The sequence below is a fragment of the Mobula birostris genome, chromosome 25 (genome assembly GCF_030028105.1).
Source record: "Mobula birostris isolate sMobBir1 chromosome 25, sMobBir1.hap1, whole genome shotgun sequence".
Lineage (NCBI taxonomy): Eukaryota > Metazoa > Chordata > Chondrichthyes > Myliobatiformes > Myliobatidae > Mobula > Mobula birostris.
In genome coordinates, this window is record NC_092394.1 from 27,712,441 (window position 1) to 27,731,811 (window position 19,371).

Here is a 19,371-nt window from a genome sequence, read left to right on the forward strand (position 1 = left end):
TGTCCTCTTGTGGCAACCATTTCAGCCCTGGGAAAAAGCCTCTGACTATCCACATGATCAATGTCTCTCATCATCTTATACACCTCTATCAGGTCACCCCTCATCCTCCGTCGCTCCAAGGAGAAAAGGCCGAGTTCACACAACCTGCTTTCATAAAGCATGCTCCCCATGTCATTAGGTTAATTGGTCACATGGGTGTAATTGGGCGGTGCAGGCTTATTGAGCTGGAATAGACTGTTACTGTGCTGTATCTCTAAATAAATATAATAAAATACAAACTCAAAGGTAACATTAAACTAGATCATAAGGGAATAGTGCTGTAATTGGATTGTTTGCAGTTGCTGTTTAGATTTTGGAAAAGTGTAACGCACTGTAAATTTTTCAGAAGCTGCTACAGTTCAAAAATGTTCTTTATTTATATCTCACGGCCATACTTCCTGACCAGGTAACACCCATTATTTTGCATCTCTACCAACTGTTATCTTTTCCAAAACCTCCAGAGGCTGTAAACTATTCAATCATTCTTGCACGCCCTGGTGTAAGTGGAAAATAACACACTTATACCTCTGTAATGTCTCTCAGTAGTGCAGTTTCCGACTTTTGCTGTAGTGTCTGTAGGCTCTTCAGTGTTCTGCTTGCAACAGAACATCCCTTACTGAAGACAGTAAACTCTCAGCCAGGAGTAGTGGCTGCTATAACAAGGAATCAAATGTACACTCAGTTCTTAAAGGAAGGTTTTATATGTACTGCTTCCTTTTCAAACAAGTAAAAACCAAACAAAATCCATCCCAGGCACTGAGAAACCAAATATACTTCATATATATCAGTCATACATTCTGATCTTCAGTAGATGTTTTGACATGACCATCGTCAGTTCCATTGTACTACAGTATTGGAACATTCACCATTCAGTCTTTCATTTTCCATCTTCTTGTTATTCCAGTTCTCTTCAGTGACTAGTACCTCAGTGGGGAAGTCACACACTTGCTCTCTTGAAAACAAGATAAGCATATGACTACTATCTTACTGTCCTGACGAAGGGTTCCGGCCTGAAACGTCGACTCATCGTTTCCACGGATGCAGACAGTGGCTGCTATGGATACTACCAATGGTGGAGAGGGATATGCACATGATGTACTCGGCAGAGTCCAACAATCTGCAGCTTCTAACATTCCCACACATTGCTGTACCAGACTATGATGCAACCAGTTAGGATACTTTCAACAGCACATCTGCAGAAGCTAGCTAAGAGTCCACAGCAAACCCAGAAGAGTCTAAGGTGCACAACGTCATAAAAAATCAAAATAGCTGAATTTATACTGCATATACTGTATAATGTGTGGAAATGTCAAATGGGATTTCAGTGAATAAGCACCAGAGAAAGTTCACTGATCCAAGCAACTAGAAATGAGAACTGGAATCCACAGCACTATAGAATAATAAGGGTTCTTGCAGGGGAGCATTGCTGCTATAATAGGGCAAACTGAAGGGGTGAGACACAAGAGACTACATTCAGAGAAGTTTAGGGAGGCTGTGCAAGGATGCTGGAGGTAGGGAATTATAAGGGTGCTCAGAGATTTAATTATAAAAATAATAACTCTGAGTTAAATTAAATGACAATTTGGATGTTTCCAGCCTCTTCTATATATAAAAAAAGTAACTCCATAAAATACTTCATAAAGGAAACACATTCTGAAAATACTGATCAACTCATCAATCTTCAGCGAACCCACTACCCATTACTTCACAATTCTAAATGATTTCTGTCAGATTATCTTTAGCTTAAGATATATATATATTTTACATGAGGTGAGTGTTGCTGATGAAGCTAGTGTTTATTCTTCACATTATTTTTGTTGAGATACAGCACAGAGTAGGCCCTTCTGGACCTTCCATCCGCACCACCCAGCAATTCCCCGATTTAAGCCTAGCCTAATTATGGCACAATTTACTATGACCAATTGACTACCAACTGGTATGTCTTTGGACTGTGGAAATTATTTGCTCTTGAAGAGGTGATGAGCCAACCATTTGAAGTGCTATAGTCCATGTAGTGAGGGAACTACAATATTCTTCTAAAAATCATTAATAAAAAACATTTTTAAATTTATTTTAACTGATGGTGGACATCAACACACAAATAATAAAACACTTCTTCTCAGCCCTGTGATCCCCAATAAAATTGATGGGAAGATCTTTGACTAGGTTTCACCTGATACAGATTCTAGCAGAGGATTCTCTTCAGTACAGAAACCTCTGCTTGAAGCTCCTACATCTTATGTTTTTATAACGTTCTGTCACTAAGCATTCTGGAGCAACAGACAATCTGCTGGAGGAACTCAGTAGATCAAGCAGCATCCATAGGAGGAAAGGAAATGTTGACACTTCATGTCAAAAACCTGCATCAAGGCTGAGAGTGGAGAGAGGAGACAGCCAGCATGCAGAAGAGAGGGGAAGTAGTGAGACAAGACCCCGAGGTCTAACGTTGCAGTGAATTCTTCATCTTTGGGCGTTATACCATTTGCATGGAATTTCAAATATCGTAACCAAGTGAATGCAGAACACTTTCACCAGCTACCTAAATCCAACTTGGATAGATGAAGATTAGCTTTATTTGTCACATGAACATTGAAAGATTGAGACATTTAGTGAAGTGCATTATTTGCATCAACCAGCAGTACAGTCTGAGGATGTGGTGGGGGGGGGGGGCAGCCCGTAAGTATCGCCGTGCTTTGGGCACGGACGTAGCATTCCCACAACTAACAAACCCTAACCTGAACATCCTTGGAATGTGGGAGGGAACTGGAGCACTTTCAGGAGCACCCAAAGCTCATGAGGAGAATCTACAAATTCCTTATAGCTGGTGGGAGGAATTGATGCCAGATTGCTGGCACTGTAAAGCAATGGGCTAACCGCTTATGCTACCGTGCGCCATGATACCCTGGGCTTGACTATCAACTCTCTGACCTGTACTAAACAAGCGTGAGATAGCTGAGTGACTGAGTTGACGTGATAAGTACATGGAACTGAATGCACCAACTCATACCCATTCCCTGCCCTGCTTTGAAGTACTCTTCACAATTACTTGCTCTTGGTTTCCTAGACAGGTTACATTTTCCTGACACTAGGGAGCAGGAGCTTCTTATAGGCCCCCTGTTGACTTTAATGCTGTGTGCCTGTGACACCATAGCAACTAGGTTTTTCCTTGCATCTGTGCACGTACTTGCATATTTGACAACAAACTGGCCTTCCACAGCACCCCTTACATAATTTTCAGAGAAGCATCACTAAAATGAGTCAGGTCCTTTACTTCTTAAAGATAGATGCCCTATGTTGTGTCAATTCATTTCACCGTGTTCCCTGTTGCAGAACCCATCCGATTTCCTCAAAATCCCAGAGCTTAAAAAATGACTGATGCAGTTCCTCAGCATACTCACAGTTAGTCAACCTAGAAATAATAAGGCAAGCCAAGTTGAGTTTACAGCCTTGTGCACCAGTACAGCGAGATAGCGAGAGTGAAAAACTTGCTCTCAACAGCATCACAAGCATGTGTGGGGACAAGACAGAGAATGCAAATTATACAAGGCAGCGAGGAGAGTGAGAAAAAACTATGCAAAAACAAGACTTAAGTGTAAAAGAAAAGGACCCAAGTAGAGACAAATTCATGGTAGTGCAGGAGGCATTCCATAGCTGAGTTAGAGTTAGTTCTGTGCAAGTCAATGATACCTATAGGAAAACAGTTGTCCCTGAAACTGGTGGTGCGTAATGACAGGCTTGTGCATCTGCTGCTTGATGATAGTGCTGAGGAGAGGACATGAACCAAATGACAGGGATCCTTGGTTGGTTTCAAAAGCCCTGACAATGCACGCATCTCTAGATGCCTCTCATTACTATAGCCTTTCCACAACTCTCAGAGCATCAGAATTGAAACTCTAGGCCTACATCTTAGTTACTGTTCATCAATTTAGTTGAAGGTTCTGGATTTGTTTTTCACCTGCTCACCTGCCTAGGATCTCCTGAAGGCATCATAAAGCAGGGACAGGCTCCACTTAGAGGAAACATGTTCTCAAAACGTCCTAAACTTACCAGGCTACTGTTGCCAAGGTGAATGGTAAGCACTATTTCTTTGCCACTGCCAGCTTAATCTGATCCATTAAATCCAAGATTTTCCCTTGGTTAAGTATAATGTTGTCCTAATTGTTGAATGGAAATATTCAAAAGATCAGAATTATTAATGTTCTGATTTTAAAAGCAAGTACACATTAAAAGCAAGAATGTTCCCTTCATAAAGAAACAATTTTATTTTATTGCTTTAAAGTACAACATTTTAGAATTTACATGTAAAACGCACTGGGGCACTCCTAGCTTCTAGACAGAATTCATTGAAAGATTGCTTTTAAGTTAATGGTCAAATTTAATTAAATCTATTCACTCAATTTAAAAGATTTTTATTTTAAATCCTGAAACCCTAGCTTTCACAAATGTATTCATTACCTTTTAATTCTGTTTACTGCAGAGGTCATCCTTATTCAATACAACACCCCAGGCTTGTAGATTTAATAAAAAGTTAGCTGTGTGAAGGACATAGTTAAATGAAGAGAACAAGGAGAAGTCAAGAAACAAGATACTGTATACACACTTTGATTAATGCAGCCCACTTACCACAAATCAGCTGTTAAAGTAAGAGCCCAGATTTTTCATACTTCCTATATCCAGCCAATTGCAAATTTGTACATCCAGCTTCAGGGACACCCACTCCAATCAGCAGAGACTTTCTGAAATATACTGATCCTGGCAAGTCCTCTGTTATTGTGCTGTGTGTTGTTCTGCCAAGCATTGTGGGCCTGCTATGTTGGGCTGGAACATGTTGCGACATTTGCAGGCTGCCCCCAACACACCCTTGGGCACATTGACTGTTAACGCAAATTATGCATTTCTCTGTATTTTTTTATGTATATGCGATAAATAAACTTGAATCTTGAATCCTGACCAAGGTAAATCAGTGTTTAAACAAGCTCTACATCAAACAATTCTTGTATCATTACTTTCAGACAGATCTTATTAGTGTACACCTTTCTTTTTCTGGTGCAACCTCTTAAAGTTCCCTCCTTTCCCACCCTATGGGTTCTGAGGTAGCAGATTAAGCCAATGTTGGTCACACAGACTCTGTCTCTGGCAGGGTGGACAGCAGGATAGTTTTGGAGGTGCTACTGTACATTCTTAATGCCAATTACTCTGTGCTCCCGACCCATGGGCCTTAGGCTCTTAATGATATTTAAAGAGCCTACTTTATGCAGTCATGGGGCAGGACTCCCAAGAGTTTGTGAAGTTCTCAATGAGACTGAGAACATTCTTGAATCTTTCCTCTCACAATAGAACTTGAAATAGAGTGATTCTTTCGAGCCAGCTGAGAGCATTTAGGGCTTCGATGCAGAGGATGTTGCCCTGGGAGAGAACGCATCCATTATTCCTGACCATTTGACATAGGAGCAGAATTAAGCCCTTCAGCCCATCGAGTCTTCTCCGCCATTCAATCATGGCTGATTAATTTTCCCTCTCAACCGCATTATCCTGCCTTCTCCCCCATAACTTTTGATGCCTTTACTAATCAAGACTCTATCAATATCAGTTTTAAATATACCCAATGACTTGGCATCTGCAACCATCTGTGGCAATCAATTACACAGATTCACAAGGCTCTGGCTGGAGGAATTCCTCCTTATCTTTGTTCTAAAGGGACATCCTTCTATTCTGAGGCTGTGCCATCTAGTCCTATTCTCTGCCACTATTGGAATCATCCTCTCCACATCCACTCTAGAACTGCAAGTAAGCTTGGAGGCTTTTGCAAAGGTAGAGTTAGTGGTAGGTCTCCAAAACCTTACAGGACCTGCTGAGCATCATCTGTTTCTCAGAAGCATTCAGAAGAGCAGTGGTTACCTCTGTCCAGTCAATCTGAGCTCTGTGCTGAATTTGAGGTCTTATTCTCAAACACACTTTAATCAGATGGCCAAACAACTGCTGGTGCAGCTAAAGTGATGAAGAGCTTCAATGATGTCTCCAAGGTATTTCCTTTGTCATGAAAATTTCTACAGTGAACTATTATCAGAGGCCTTGGGCAGGTTTGCAGCTTTTTCTCTCTTCTGATGGCTCTGTGGCCAAGTCTGCAAATGATTGAATGATAAATGACAGGGCAGGTAGTGTTGAAGAAGCAGGGAGTCTGCAGAAGGACTTAGACAAATTAGTTGAATGATCAGAGAAGTAACAGATGGAACAGAGTGTGGGCAAGTGTTTGGTAGAAGGAACAAAGGCGAAGATTATTTTCTAAACAGGGAACAAATTCAGAAATCAGCGGCACAAAGGGACTCTCACAGGGTTCCGTAAAAGCTAACGTGCAGGTTGAGACAGTGGTAAGGAAGGCAAATACAATGTTAGCATTTATTTCAAGAGGACTAGAATATAAGAGCAAGGATATAATGCTGAAGCTTTATAAGGCATTGGTAAGACCACACTTGGAGTAGTCTGAGTAGTTTTTGGCCCCTTATCTAAGAAAAGATGTGCTGGCATTGGACAGGGTTCAGAGGAAGTTCATGAGAACAATTCCAGGAATGAAAGAGTTAACATATGAGGAATGTTTCATGCCTCTGGGCCTGTACTTGCTGGAGTTTAGAAGAATGGGAGGAGAGATCTCATTGAAACCTATCGAATACTGAAAGGCCTTGATAGAGTGGAATAGAGAGGATGTTTCCAATTGTGAGAGAGTCTTGGACCAGAGGGAACAACCTCATATAATAAGGATGTCCCTTTAGAACAAAGATAAGGAGAGTTTATTCCTCCAAAGGGTGATGAATCTGTGGAATTTATTGCTACGGAGGCCAAGGCATCGGGTATATTTAAAGTGGAGGTTGATAGATTCTTGATTATTAAGGGTGTGAAAGTTTATGGGGAGAAGGTAGGAAAGTGGGGTTGAGAGGGATGATAAATCAGCCACGATGGAATGGCGCAGCAGATTCAATGGTCAAATAGCCTAATTCTGCTCCCATGTCTGATGGTAGCATGAGCCCATTCTCTTAGTGGACAAGTTGACACTAACATGGAATCTGTCCTCCAAACACATGCAGTATCTATGCAAATATCAAAAACTCCCTGTAGTTCTGACTAAAGGTAGAGTGATTCTCAATTGCTAATATCGCCCAATTTTACCATTTTTGGTGTTTCCTCACTTGTTTCTCCCCCCAGCATTTTTAATGCTTCCATGTGGAGTCACTGAAATATTTGTTTATACAGGAAGACGGAAAAAAAACATTGGAATATCCTTTAATCTGCTGGAGTCTACTGCACCTGGAGGCACTGGATCTGATTGGTCAGTTCTGCAAACACTCTCCAAAACACTCATTAAATGTCAGGATGGGTTTTTCACAAGCCGTGCTGATGCGATGTTTGAAAAGCCCTGAAGAATTTGTACATCGTAAATAAAAGCAATGTACGAGTTCAGAAGCAACTGGAAGCAGTCAGACACAACAAAAGGAAATAAAAACCTGGCAAGAGCAGGAAGACGTTAAAAGTAGATCTCACAAGCATAAGATTAAAATATTCACATGGAGGATCCATAGCATAAAATGTACATAAAATCTATTCCCCAGCATTGAAAAGTGAGTTGGGGTGTAAATCACGTCTCCTCATTCTGTTCTCACATGATGTTCTTTATTCACACTAGTGATTAAAGTAAATTGTAATGTACTACGGTCTCAGCAGGAGTCAGGGGCTGTCATAGGTTGATTAACAGGAATAGTCAGCTAGTGCCGCAGGCTCGGTACAGCAAGCAGCCAGAATCTGAAGCAGCTCAGAGTTCTTGCTAGACTTGAGGTCTCAGTGCTAGAGGTCTGTAATGGAAAATTTCTCCCCCACCAGCCGTAACACAAATCTCATTCTCTCTCTTTCTCACACAAAAATAGTTTTCATAACCTCAACCGTTTATGCAAGCTTTATAAGTTACTTCAGCATAATTATAATTAGTTTGCCTATTTTCTAAATAAGTTCATCATGTCAGTGCATTTCTGGTGAAAGCCAAACCAAAATCCTGACAAACTATCCAGAGACAGAAGTTCAAATTCCACTGTGGCAGCTGGGGAATTTAAATTATGTTAATGAATTAATCTGGAATTAATTTTAAAAATGGACCCAGAAACTCTTGATCTGTTACACAAGTGCATCTGGTGCCTTTACTTTCTGGCCTTTCTGCAAATCCCAAGGCAGCAGAAGTGCCAAGTTTAGAGAGAATGAACACAGCAAGTCAAGGTAAGGGCTTGCCAATTTTTCAAGGAGATTGAGGGATGCTATTCCTGTAAATATCCCATAACCTACAACAAAAGAAATGAAGATATAGGGAAGATACATTGGAATGGGTTAAGATTGGAAGAATTTGTTGCAAGTCTGAAAAACTTGAGACTTTACTCCTTTGAGCAAGATAGTGAAGTGAAGATGTGGCAGACATGATCTAAATAATGACTGCTCTCAGTGAAGAGTGAAACTCTTCCCATGGGTAGAAGAAGAAGAGTACATAGGTTTAGGCTGAGTAGCAAAAGAACCGAAGAACTCTATGGCTAAGCATTATTTTTAAAATATGTTTCAAGTGGTTAGCATCTGGAATGCATTTGAATAGAAAAGGTAGTAGATTCAGTTGTCCTTTTTAAAAAGAGAAATGCATTAGTGCTTCAAAAGAAACTGCAGACTTTCGACAAAATGGGACAAGGTGAGCCATTGTGAGCTGTGAAGCAGGCAATGTGATGAACAAGCTGACTTGGCATGTCATCTAAAGCTTCGACAATGTTTCACAGTGGAGAGTACCCTGACTAGTTCAATCACAGCCTGGTATGGAAACACCAATGCCCATGAATGGAAAATCCTACAAACAGTAATGGATACAGCCCAGTCCATCACAGGAAAAGGCCTTTCCACCATTGACCACATCTACAAGGAGTGCTACCACAAGAAAGCAGCATCCATCATCAAGGATCCCCACGTTTCTCATTTCTCACTGATGCCTTCAGGAAGGAGATACGGGAGCCTCAGCTCCCAGCTCCAGGTTCAGGAAGTTATTACTCCTCAACAATCAGGCTCCTGGGCCAGCGTGGATAACTTCACTCACTTCAACAATGAAATATTCTACAAACTATGCACTCGCTTTCAAGGACTCTACAACTCAATATTATTTATTACTTATTTGTTGTTATCATTTGATTTTTGCACAGTTTGTCTTCTTGTGCACATTGGTTGTTATTCTATCTTTGTGTGCAATTTTTTTTATTGATTCTACTGTGATGCTTTTTATCTACTGTGAATGCCTCAATAAAATGAATCTCAGGGTGACAAATATGTACTTTAATAATAAATTTACTTTGAACTTTGAAGTCTGCACAAACCAAGTGAATATTACCTTTTAATTCTAAATGATACTGCAACACAGCAATTCTCGATTCATAGGCCCTTTGAAAGCAAAAGGATCTTGGTTTAAGCCCAGTAATTACTTAGTAAATAAAATCAAAATTTGTGCTTGGGATGGATGAACTGTCCTTCTCATTTCTTATTTCAATTATACTGTTGTTTTGAGGAGTCAATACCTTATGAATTATTTGGAAGTACAGCTTGTGGTGCATTTTTCTGTATATAATCTCCTATATATATGACAATGGTTTCACTATGTTTGATGCAAGCATATACGCAAATTGCTGCTGCTTTGCCATAATGTACACAGCCTTGTTCAAACATTCCCGGTGAATTCAAGGCAAACTCGATGGGTCAAATGGTCTGATTCCACCTCTATGTCTTATGGTCTATTTCTAGAGATTTTTAAAAATTATTTTATTTTTAGCACAAGACCAGCATTTATTTTTCAGCTCCAATAACCCTCCAACCACCTTCTTGATCCTTAAGCAATAGCTTGGATATTACCTAATAGCAAAGCAAGAATGTGCTAAGTCACTACCTCAAATGGCGATGAGGGTCATGACACGAACCAGAAGAAAAAGAGTTTGCAGTAACCCTTCTGAATTTTGCTGATGGAGAGCACCGGCCATTGGACCCCCACATCATGTATGTGGGGGAGGGGAAAACTCAATTGTTGAACCTTCTCCCACAGCACACTCTGTCCATAAACCTCTGCAGGCATGGATAATTCAAAATACAAGGTTGCAGGTAGCAGTTATTTAAAACAGAGAGACTAACAGTAGGAGGCTTGGAGGCATCCTAACTTCTATTAATAGTAGGTGGCATGCCTACTTCTGAAGAAGGGTCTCAGCCTGAAACATCGACTGTTTGTTCATTTCTAAGAATGCTGCCTGACCTGCTGAGTTCCTCCAGTGCTCCTACGGATTTCCAGCATCTGCAGGATTTCTTGCGTGTATGGCATGCTTCCATGGGCACCTAGGAAAAGTCTGGATAAGTACTTACGTGCCCAAAGAGGGATACCAGCCACGTGGATGGGAGAGGTATGGACTGCTATGGGACCAGGTGCAGTCGATGGAGCAAAGCAGAAAAACTGTTTGGCATGAACTAGATGGGCCAAAGGCCTGTTTCAGTGCTGTAGTACTCTGTGACACACTGATTACAAGACAATTCACAACTTGTGAGCAACAGTGCAAATATCATTAATACAGCCATGTTATTGTTTGAACATGAAATGGGACAAAGCAATGGCAAGCAGACTATACAGGTATTGACAGTTTAAGATTAGTTGACCAGAGGAGGGGGAGGAGGCAAAGGCGAGGTATTGGAGAGGTGGAAGTGAGGAAAGTCCTGATGTCTGATCAATTTAAGCGCCAGGCTGAGTTTAATAGTTCTGGTATGGGCTGGATCGAGGCAGCCGAGTCCAAGCCCCAGAGTGATCCGAGACCTAGGAACAACATGATGTTTGGACGAGTTAAGTGCCGGGCCAGATTGAAAAGGTCAGGATCGTTGGGACTGGAGGTAACAGACGGGCCAGTTCTGCCTAGTTCTGCTCGCTGCTCCACAATGTTTACTCAGCTCTGCAATGAACTGAGGCTATGGCCGACTCCAGCTACAGTGATGCCTCGTAAAACTTGAGCTTGGAATGCCATTCTCTTACATTATGGTTTACACAATTTTATTTTCTCTCTCTCTCTGTATATTGGGTGTTTGACGGCTTTTTTCTTAATGTGTTCCTTTGGGATTTTTTTGTTTCGTGGCTGCCTGTAAGGAGACAAATCTCAAGGTTGCATAATACATAGATAATTTGATAATAAATGTACTTTGAACTTTGAAATGAATGTCTAAATAGCAGTACGTTGTTGCATCCTGAATTGAATAAGTCTAAAACCATATGCTGATGAAGTACTGCTGGTAATCAGAAGTACTACAGGTACGAGTTTGACATAATGCAGTGTTTGCTCTAGTGGTCAATGATTAGAAGGTGGCTGCACAGAGTAACAGTCATGAATAGGTAGTTTGCTGAGAACTTATGGTCAGTTGGAAAGATGTGTTTGGCGTGAAAGCAGATCCTGAAGTCACACTTGGAGACATAATTATGCAAAGCACAGAAGTAAAAAGTAAATTTATTATCAGAGTACACATATGTCACATTAAACAACCCTGAGACTCATTTACTTATGGGCATTCACAGTAAGTACAAGAAACACAATAGAATCAATGAAAGAATACACCCAACAGGACAGACAAACAATCAATGTGCAAAGGATGTAGTTATAAATCGATGTAGTTGTAAAGAAGGCAAGACAGCAGCTATAATTTATTAGGAGTTCGAACAGATTTGGTATGTCAACAAATACACTCAAAAACTTCTATAGCTGTACCATAGAGAGCATTCTGACAGGCTGCATCACTGTCTGGTATGGAGGGGCTACTACATAGGACCAAAAGAAGCTCAGAAGGTTTTAAATCTAGTCAGCTCCATCTTGGGTACTAGCCTACAAAGTACCCAAGACACCTTCAGCGAGCAGTGTCTCAGAAAAGCAGCGTCCATTATTAAGGACCTCCAGCACCCAAGGCATGCCCTTTTCTCACTGTTACCATCAGGTAGGAGGTACAGAAGCCTGAAGGCACACACTCAGTGACTCAAGAACAGCTTCTTCCCCTCTGCCATCCAATTCCTAAATGGACATTGAATCTTTGAACACTACCTCACTTTTTTTTAATATATAGTATTTCTGTTTTTTTGCACTTTCTAAAATCTATTCAATATATGTATACTGTAACTGATTTACTTGTTTATTTATTAGCATTATTTTTATTTTTTCTCTCTGCTAGATTATATATTGCATTGAACTGCTGCTGCTAAGTTAACAAATTTCACGTCACACGCCCGTGATAATAAACCTGGTTCTGATTCTGAAAGACAACAGACTGTGCAAATACAAAAAAAATTTAAAAGAAATAACAATTATAATAAATAAGCAATAAATATTGATAACATGAGATGAAGGTCCCTAAAACTGAATTCATAGGTTGTTGCAACAATTCAGTGATGGGGTGAGTGAAGTCATCCCCTCTGGTTCAAGAGCCTGATGGTTGAGGGGTAATAACTGTTCCTGAACATGGTGGGGTGGGTCCTAAAGTTCCTGTACCTCCTTCCTGATAACAGCAGTGTGAAGAGAGCATGGCCTGGATAGTAGGGGTCCTTCCAGTAAGATGGCAACACATTTGAACACAGCGGCCTCTCGGGGGACAACCACAGGTGCACTTTTCTTTTTAAAATGTGTTTTTTATGATCTTATACTGTACTCCAAGATCAACTCGTACAAGCCTACTGCATCAGTGATTTGTTCGTTGTTCAGAGCCGCTGGCGGTCGGCCAGGAGAAGGAGAAGCCAGTGGTCGGGCAGAAGATGGTTCAGAGGAACTGACCTGCTGCTGTCCCTTACTTGAAGGCATTGGAGTTGGTGCGTGAAAGCAGCGTGCATTGTAACCGTGAGTGACTGTCTTGGATCGTTTCTTTTGTGATTGCAAGACCCTGTTAGACATTGATCATAAGAGATACAGCAGGCCTGTTTCCCTTGTTTGATGGTGAGACAGGCAATGAGGCAGCAGCATGGCCTCGATTGTAGCGAGGATAGGGCCTCAAGTGGGTTTGCCTGCTAGTGCAATCCAGATTGAGAGGACACTGGAGGTGGAGCAGTGCAGAATCTGTGCTTGGTTGGGATCTAGACGCTCTCATCAGTGCTTCCCTCTAGTGTTCAACCAGCAGAAGGACAGGCTAGATTGCTGGGAGCTGTACCACCAATGTGCATGTCACTCAGCGACCTTGACTATACACGTGTTTTCTTGCGTAACAACGTGTGTGTGTGTGTTTTTCTCTCTCTCGCTATTTTGACTGTATGTTATGCACTTGGGCCTCAGAGGAACACTGTTTAGTTTGACTGTATCCATAAATGGTCGGAATGATAATTAAACTTGATTTGATATGATTTGATGATGTATGTTGCTTTCCTGAGACTACACTCCACGTAGATGTGGTCAGTGGTGGAGAGGACATTGCCAGTGATAACCTGGGATATACCCATTACTTTTTGAAAGCTTTTCCATTCAAGGGCAGTGGTATTTCCATACCAGACCATGATGCAACCAGTCTCCATCGCGCATCTATAGAATTTTGTCAAAGTCTTAGATGGCATGCTGAGTCTATGCAAACTTCTAAGTATCTAGAGCAGCTGCCATGCTTTCTTCGTAATGGCACTGACATGCTGGACCCAGGACAGATCATCTGATGTGATAATACTGAGGAATTTAAAGTTGCTCATAGACCTCTGTTTTCCTCCTCCTGAAGTTAATAATCATCTCCTTGCTCTTGTTGACATTGAGTGAAAGGCTGTGGCACCACTCAACCAGATTTTCAATTTCCCTCCTGTATGCTGATTCATCACCACCTTCAACTTGGCCAATGACAATGGTGTTGTCGGCAAACTTGAATATGGTATTGAAGCTGTGCTTAGCCTCACAATCATAAGTATAAGCAAGTAGAGCCTTGAGGCTCACCTGTGCTGATGGAGTATGTGGAGGAGATGTTGTTTCCAAACCAAACTGACGCAAATGAGGAAATCGAAGATCCAATTGCACGAGGAGGTATTGAGGCCAAGGTCTTGAAGCTTATTGATAAGTTTTGAGGGGATAATGGTATTGAATGCCAAACTGTAGTCAATGAAAAGCATCCTGATATATGCATCTTTACTGTCCAGATGTTCCAGGGTTGAATGAAGAGCCAATGAAATAGATTCTGCTGATGACCTGTTGTGATGGTGGGCAAATTGGAGTGGAGCCAAGTTACTTCTCAGACAGGAGTTGATATGTTTCATCAACAACCCCTCAAAGCACTTCATCACAGTGGATATAAGTGCTATTGGATGAAAGTCATCGAGGTAGGTTGCCATGTTCTTCTTAGGCACTGGTATAGTTGAAGCCTGCCTGAAGCAGGTGGGTTCGTCACACTGCCAAAGCGAGAGGTTAAAGGCAGCAGTGAATACTCCAGCCAGTTGATCAGCACAGGTCTTTAGTACTCAGCCATTTACCTCATCTGGGCTAGATGCATTCCATGCGTTTACTCTTCTGACAGATAATCTCACATCGGTCTCAGAGACCAAAATCACAGGATCACTAGGGGCTGTGGGAGATCGTGGGGTTTCCCCCATGTGTTGATGGTCAAAGCGAGGATCAAAGGTTTTAAGTTCATCTGGGTGCAAAACCTTGGTTGTCACTTATGTCACACTGTAGGAGGTGATCGCATTCAAGCCCTGCCACAGCATCGAGCCATTCTTCAGTGATTCCAGTTTGGTGCAGAATTGCCACTTTGCACGTATAATAGCTTTCCAGAGATCATACATGGACCTCTTGTATTTTACTTAGCCACCAGACCTGAATGCCATTGATCTGACACTCAGCAGATTGCGGACCTCATGGTTCATCCAGGGCTTCTGGTTCGGGAAGGCTCAATAACTTTGTGGGGATACACTCATCCACAATTGTTTTTATAAAGCCGTGACAACTGTGATGTATTCATTCAGATCCTCTGATGAGTCCCTGAACACGGCCCAGTCCACCAACTCAAAGCAATCCTGCAGCCACTCCTCTGCCTCCGGCGACCACCGTTGGACTTACTTCTGGAGCCTTGCTCTTTAGCCTCCGCCTGTACACTGGTAGGAGGACAGCCAAATGATCAGATTTCTCAAAATGCACTCTAGGGATCGAACAGCAAGGATTCCTTACTGTGGTACAGCAGTGGTTGAGTGTGTTGGGGCCTCTGATGCTGCAGGTGATTTGTTGGTGATAACTGGGCAGAGATTTCTTCAAACAAGCCTGACTAAATTCCCCAACAATAGTTTGAAAGGTGTCAGGGTAGTCTGTTTTTGTTCTGTTTCTGGTTCTGCTAGTCTGGTTCTAAAAAGTGATTTTAGAACCAGCCGTTAAAGAGGAGACTAGTGAAACTGAGCAAGAATATAACACGTTCTTCAGATCAATATATAACTACAACTCAAATATAGTTAATAATTTATTGCTCTCTATAGATGCTGCCTGACTTGCTGAGTTCCTCCAGCATTTTGTGTGTGTTGCTCAAGCCTTCCATCAGCTGCAGAATCTAATGTATGCACATTTTAGAAGATAAAAGTACTTTAAAAATCCACTTATGAATGAACTCGTCATTTTCTTTATGTAAGGACAAAACTTTTTCCAAAGAATTAAATTGGTGTGACATATCGGAATGCATGCTGATTAGGGGTCTCAGATTTAACTACATCACACGTACGATATTATTAACCCAGGTGCTCTCCAACTGAAACTAAGAAACTAACTTGAACAGCCAACAGTCAATCTCTCAAAATACAGTATCTGACACCTTGGGTCTGTAAGAAGTGTTTACGCCTCATGAGATGCAAGTCAACAATAATGTCAATTCAGTGCAGTTTTCTTTTTCCCCTGTAACTAATGTAAACTCCCTCACTTGTGAAGAGCTTGAGAAATGTCTCAAATGAGGAACTAGACACAGCTTTCAGGTAGAATTGGAAGAGCTATTAATGGCAGATCTGTTAAAAAAAATCAATGCACAGGTGAACTTTTTTTATTATCTGGCAACATGAATATGTGTAAAGGTAGATTTTATATTGAAACTGAAAATTTTACAAAATACAGAAGGCAACTTGCTGGATAGAAAACTACTCCCCCCCCCCCCCACCTCTTTGCAAAACACTTCTAAAAAAAATAGAAAACAACAATTTGACACGATACATTCAAAAGTGTTGTGCTTGTTATAAATAGTAGAAAGATTGCTGCTCAAACATGTTTAAGTTTGCAACCAATATGATTTGTTTACCATTTAATTTGAGAGAGACTCCACAAAGGATGAATGACAGATGCCAGCAAGGTGCCAGTTAATCTAACTGCATGCTGAGATGAAATTCAGAATATAATGCAATGAATTCTGAAGATAAAAAACATTTGCACCAGCCACAGTAACATATTTTGGTAGAATTAATATGCTTTTACCATCTATTTTCTTGAAAGATTACCTCACCCCAGGGCCACTATTTATGTTTGATAGTGTTTTAGCACCTGGTGAAACGATCGAAATGGAGGGAGTTCTGAAGCCAGAGCCTGGGCAAGTAGAGCTCTATCTCATGGTCATGCCCCCCCCTCCTTAAAGAAGGCTGGGTCCTACTTAATGGTTTGCTCAGGAGTTTACCATAGGCTGTTAACTATGGCGAGGCCATAAGGATGGAGGCCTGCAAATGGCAGTGCTTCGAGGAGTTCAGGCTGAATTTCTGAGACAGCAAGCAAAAAAGCAGAAGAAAATAGACACATATTGCTATGAGCTCTTTCTAAAGCATAACAAGTTAGCATTGTTAATTACTACTCTGAATGTTACAATTTGGATAATGGAAATATCATGTTTTATACTGTACATGTGGAATAACAATCTGAAGATCAATGTACAACACTGAACAGAACATATGATGAGAATCAGGGACAGTCCATTCAGCTGTTGTGCCTGCTCCACTATTCAGAAAGACCTTGGCTGATATTTTACCTCAGCACTATGTCCTTGCACCATCCCTATATTTCTCGATCAGAATCAGGTTTAGTATGTTGGAAACGTGTTGCTTTGTGGCAGCTGTGCGTTGCAACATAGTAGTAAAAACTATAAATTACAATAGGTGTATAGAAGTAGTGCAAAAAGAGAGGGAAAAAATACCGAAGAAGTGTTCATGGGTTCATTGACCATTCAGAAATCTGATGGCGGAGGGGAAGGTGCTAACCTTGAAGCATTGAGTGTGTGTCTTCAGGCTCCTGTATCTCCTCCTTAATGACAGCAATGAGAAGAGGGCACGTCCTGGGTGATGGGGGTCCTTAATGATTAGGGTTGCCAACTTTCTCACTCCCAAATAAGGGACAAAAGTAGCAGTCAAATACAGGACACTTGTGTTTACCCTGAGAAAGACTGCCATGACCATGAAGCCTTGCGCGGGCACCTGTGTGCGCATGCTGTACGTGCTGATTTTTTTCTACAAATCGGTTCTGGCTTAATCTTCCCGATTCTGTTAAGTGAAACTACACTGTACATATGTTATTTCTACTTTATATAGGCTGTGTATTTCTCATATCATTCCTGCTTTTAGTATACGTTAGTGTTATTTTAGGTTTTATGTGTTATTTGGTATGATTTGGTAGATTAGTTTTTGGGTCTGAGAACGCTCAAAAATTTTTCCCATATAACTTAATGGTAATTGCTTCTTCGCTTTACGCCATTTCGGCTTATGAACGGTTTCATAGGAACGCTCCCTTAGTGGGGGAAATATGGGACAAGGGCGGTCCCGTATGGGACAAACCAAGTTAGCCCAATATACGGGATGTCCCGGCAAATATGGGACAGTTGGCAACCCTATTAATGACGGATGTTGCCTTTTTAAGGCATTGCCTTTTGAAGGTGCCTTCGATGCTGGGGAGGCTCGACCCCACGATGGAGCTGGTTGAGTTTACAAATTTCCGCAGCTTTTTCCAATCTTGTGCAGTGGCCCCTCCATACCAGATGGCGATGCTCTCTTTGTTACATGGTGATTCCCCTTATGTCCAAGAATTATGGATCACCAAAATTAAAAGCCTACAGTGATCTCCTAAGCTAAATGCAAAGCAGTGGCATGACCATATGATAGAGCTCTACCTGCTCAAGCTCAGCCTTTAAAACTCCCTCCATCTTAATCATTTTACCAGATGCAAACACCATCAAACATAAATAATGTCTCTGGGGTAATCTTTCAAGTGTTGATAAAAACATTAACTCCACAAAAAAAATTAACAATGGCTGATGCAAACGTTTTTCCAAGAATGCATTTCATTCTAAACACTCTCTATTCAAGCAGACGCAGCCTTGTCATGCAAATCACCAACGGAAAAGGAATGTTCCAATGAATGTTATTTCTGTTTCTTTAAGTGGAGAGATGTATATAAAGTTCATGAAAGTTGATTCCAATTTCAATTCCAAGGAAAATTCAATGATGCATAGATAGAGTGGGCAGCCAGTATATTTTTTTCAGGAGGGCAATGACCAGTACCAGAGGAACACACATAAAATGCTGGAGGAGCTCAGCAAGTAAGGCAGCATCTACGGAAAAGAGTACAGTTGACATTTCGGGCCAACCGTCAACCGTATTTTTTTTCCATAGATGCTGCCTGGCCTGCTGAGTTCCTCCAGCATTTTATGTGCGTTGCTCGGATTTCCAGCATCTGCAAATTTTCTCTTGTTTGTGATTTGACCAATACCGGAGGAAATGAATTTAATGTGAGTGGAAGGAAGTTTACGGGAGATGTCAGAGGGAGTTTTTTTTAACAGAGAGTGGTGACTATGTGGAATGTACTGTCACGGGTAGTGATAGAGACTGATACGATAGGGTAATTTTAGAGACTCTTGGACAGGCACATGGATGTAAGAAAAATGGTCTCTGTAGGAGGGAAGGTTTAGATTGATTGTGGAGTTCATTTATATAGGTCAGCACAAGATTGAGGACTAAAGAGCCCATATTTGAAGGTACTGTTCTGTGTTCTATGTTCTATTAATACCTTTCTCTTTCCACAAATTCTGTGACATAGTTCAACCTTACGTTTATTTATTCCATTTTTTTATCCTGGGTTTATTTTTCCAAATTTTTTTCCTGGGGAGGGGAAATTGGTTACTACAGTAATAATAAATTTTGATTATAATCAATATAACTTGGCTGCTTCACATCAATGGAGTGTTTTAATTATAAAACGTTACTTGGGACATTCCTAATAACAGCCTGCACTCAGAAAATTGTGTTTTATCAATTTAATGTTGGAAATTGACAGACAACATTAATATTGGATGAGTATATTTTGCTAG

General features: G+C 41.1%; 1 protein-coding gene across 2 annotated transcripts in view; it reads right to left on the reverse strand.

The window, feature by feature from the left end:
* The window catches only part of pitpnm3 (PITPNM family member 3), a 647,225-nt gene that overhangs the window by 412,325 nt on the left and 215,529 nt on the right, over window positions 1-19,371 (reverse strand). The window lies entirely within an intron of this gene.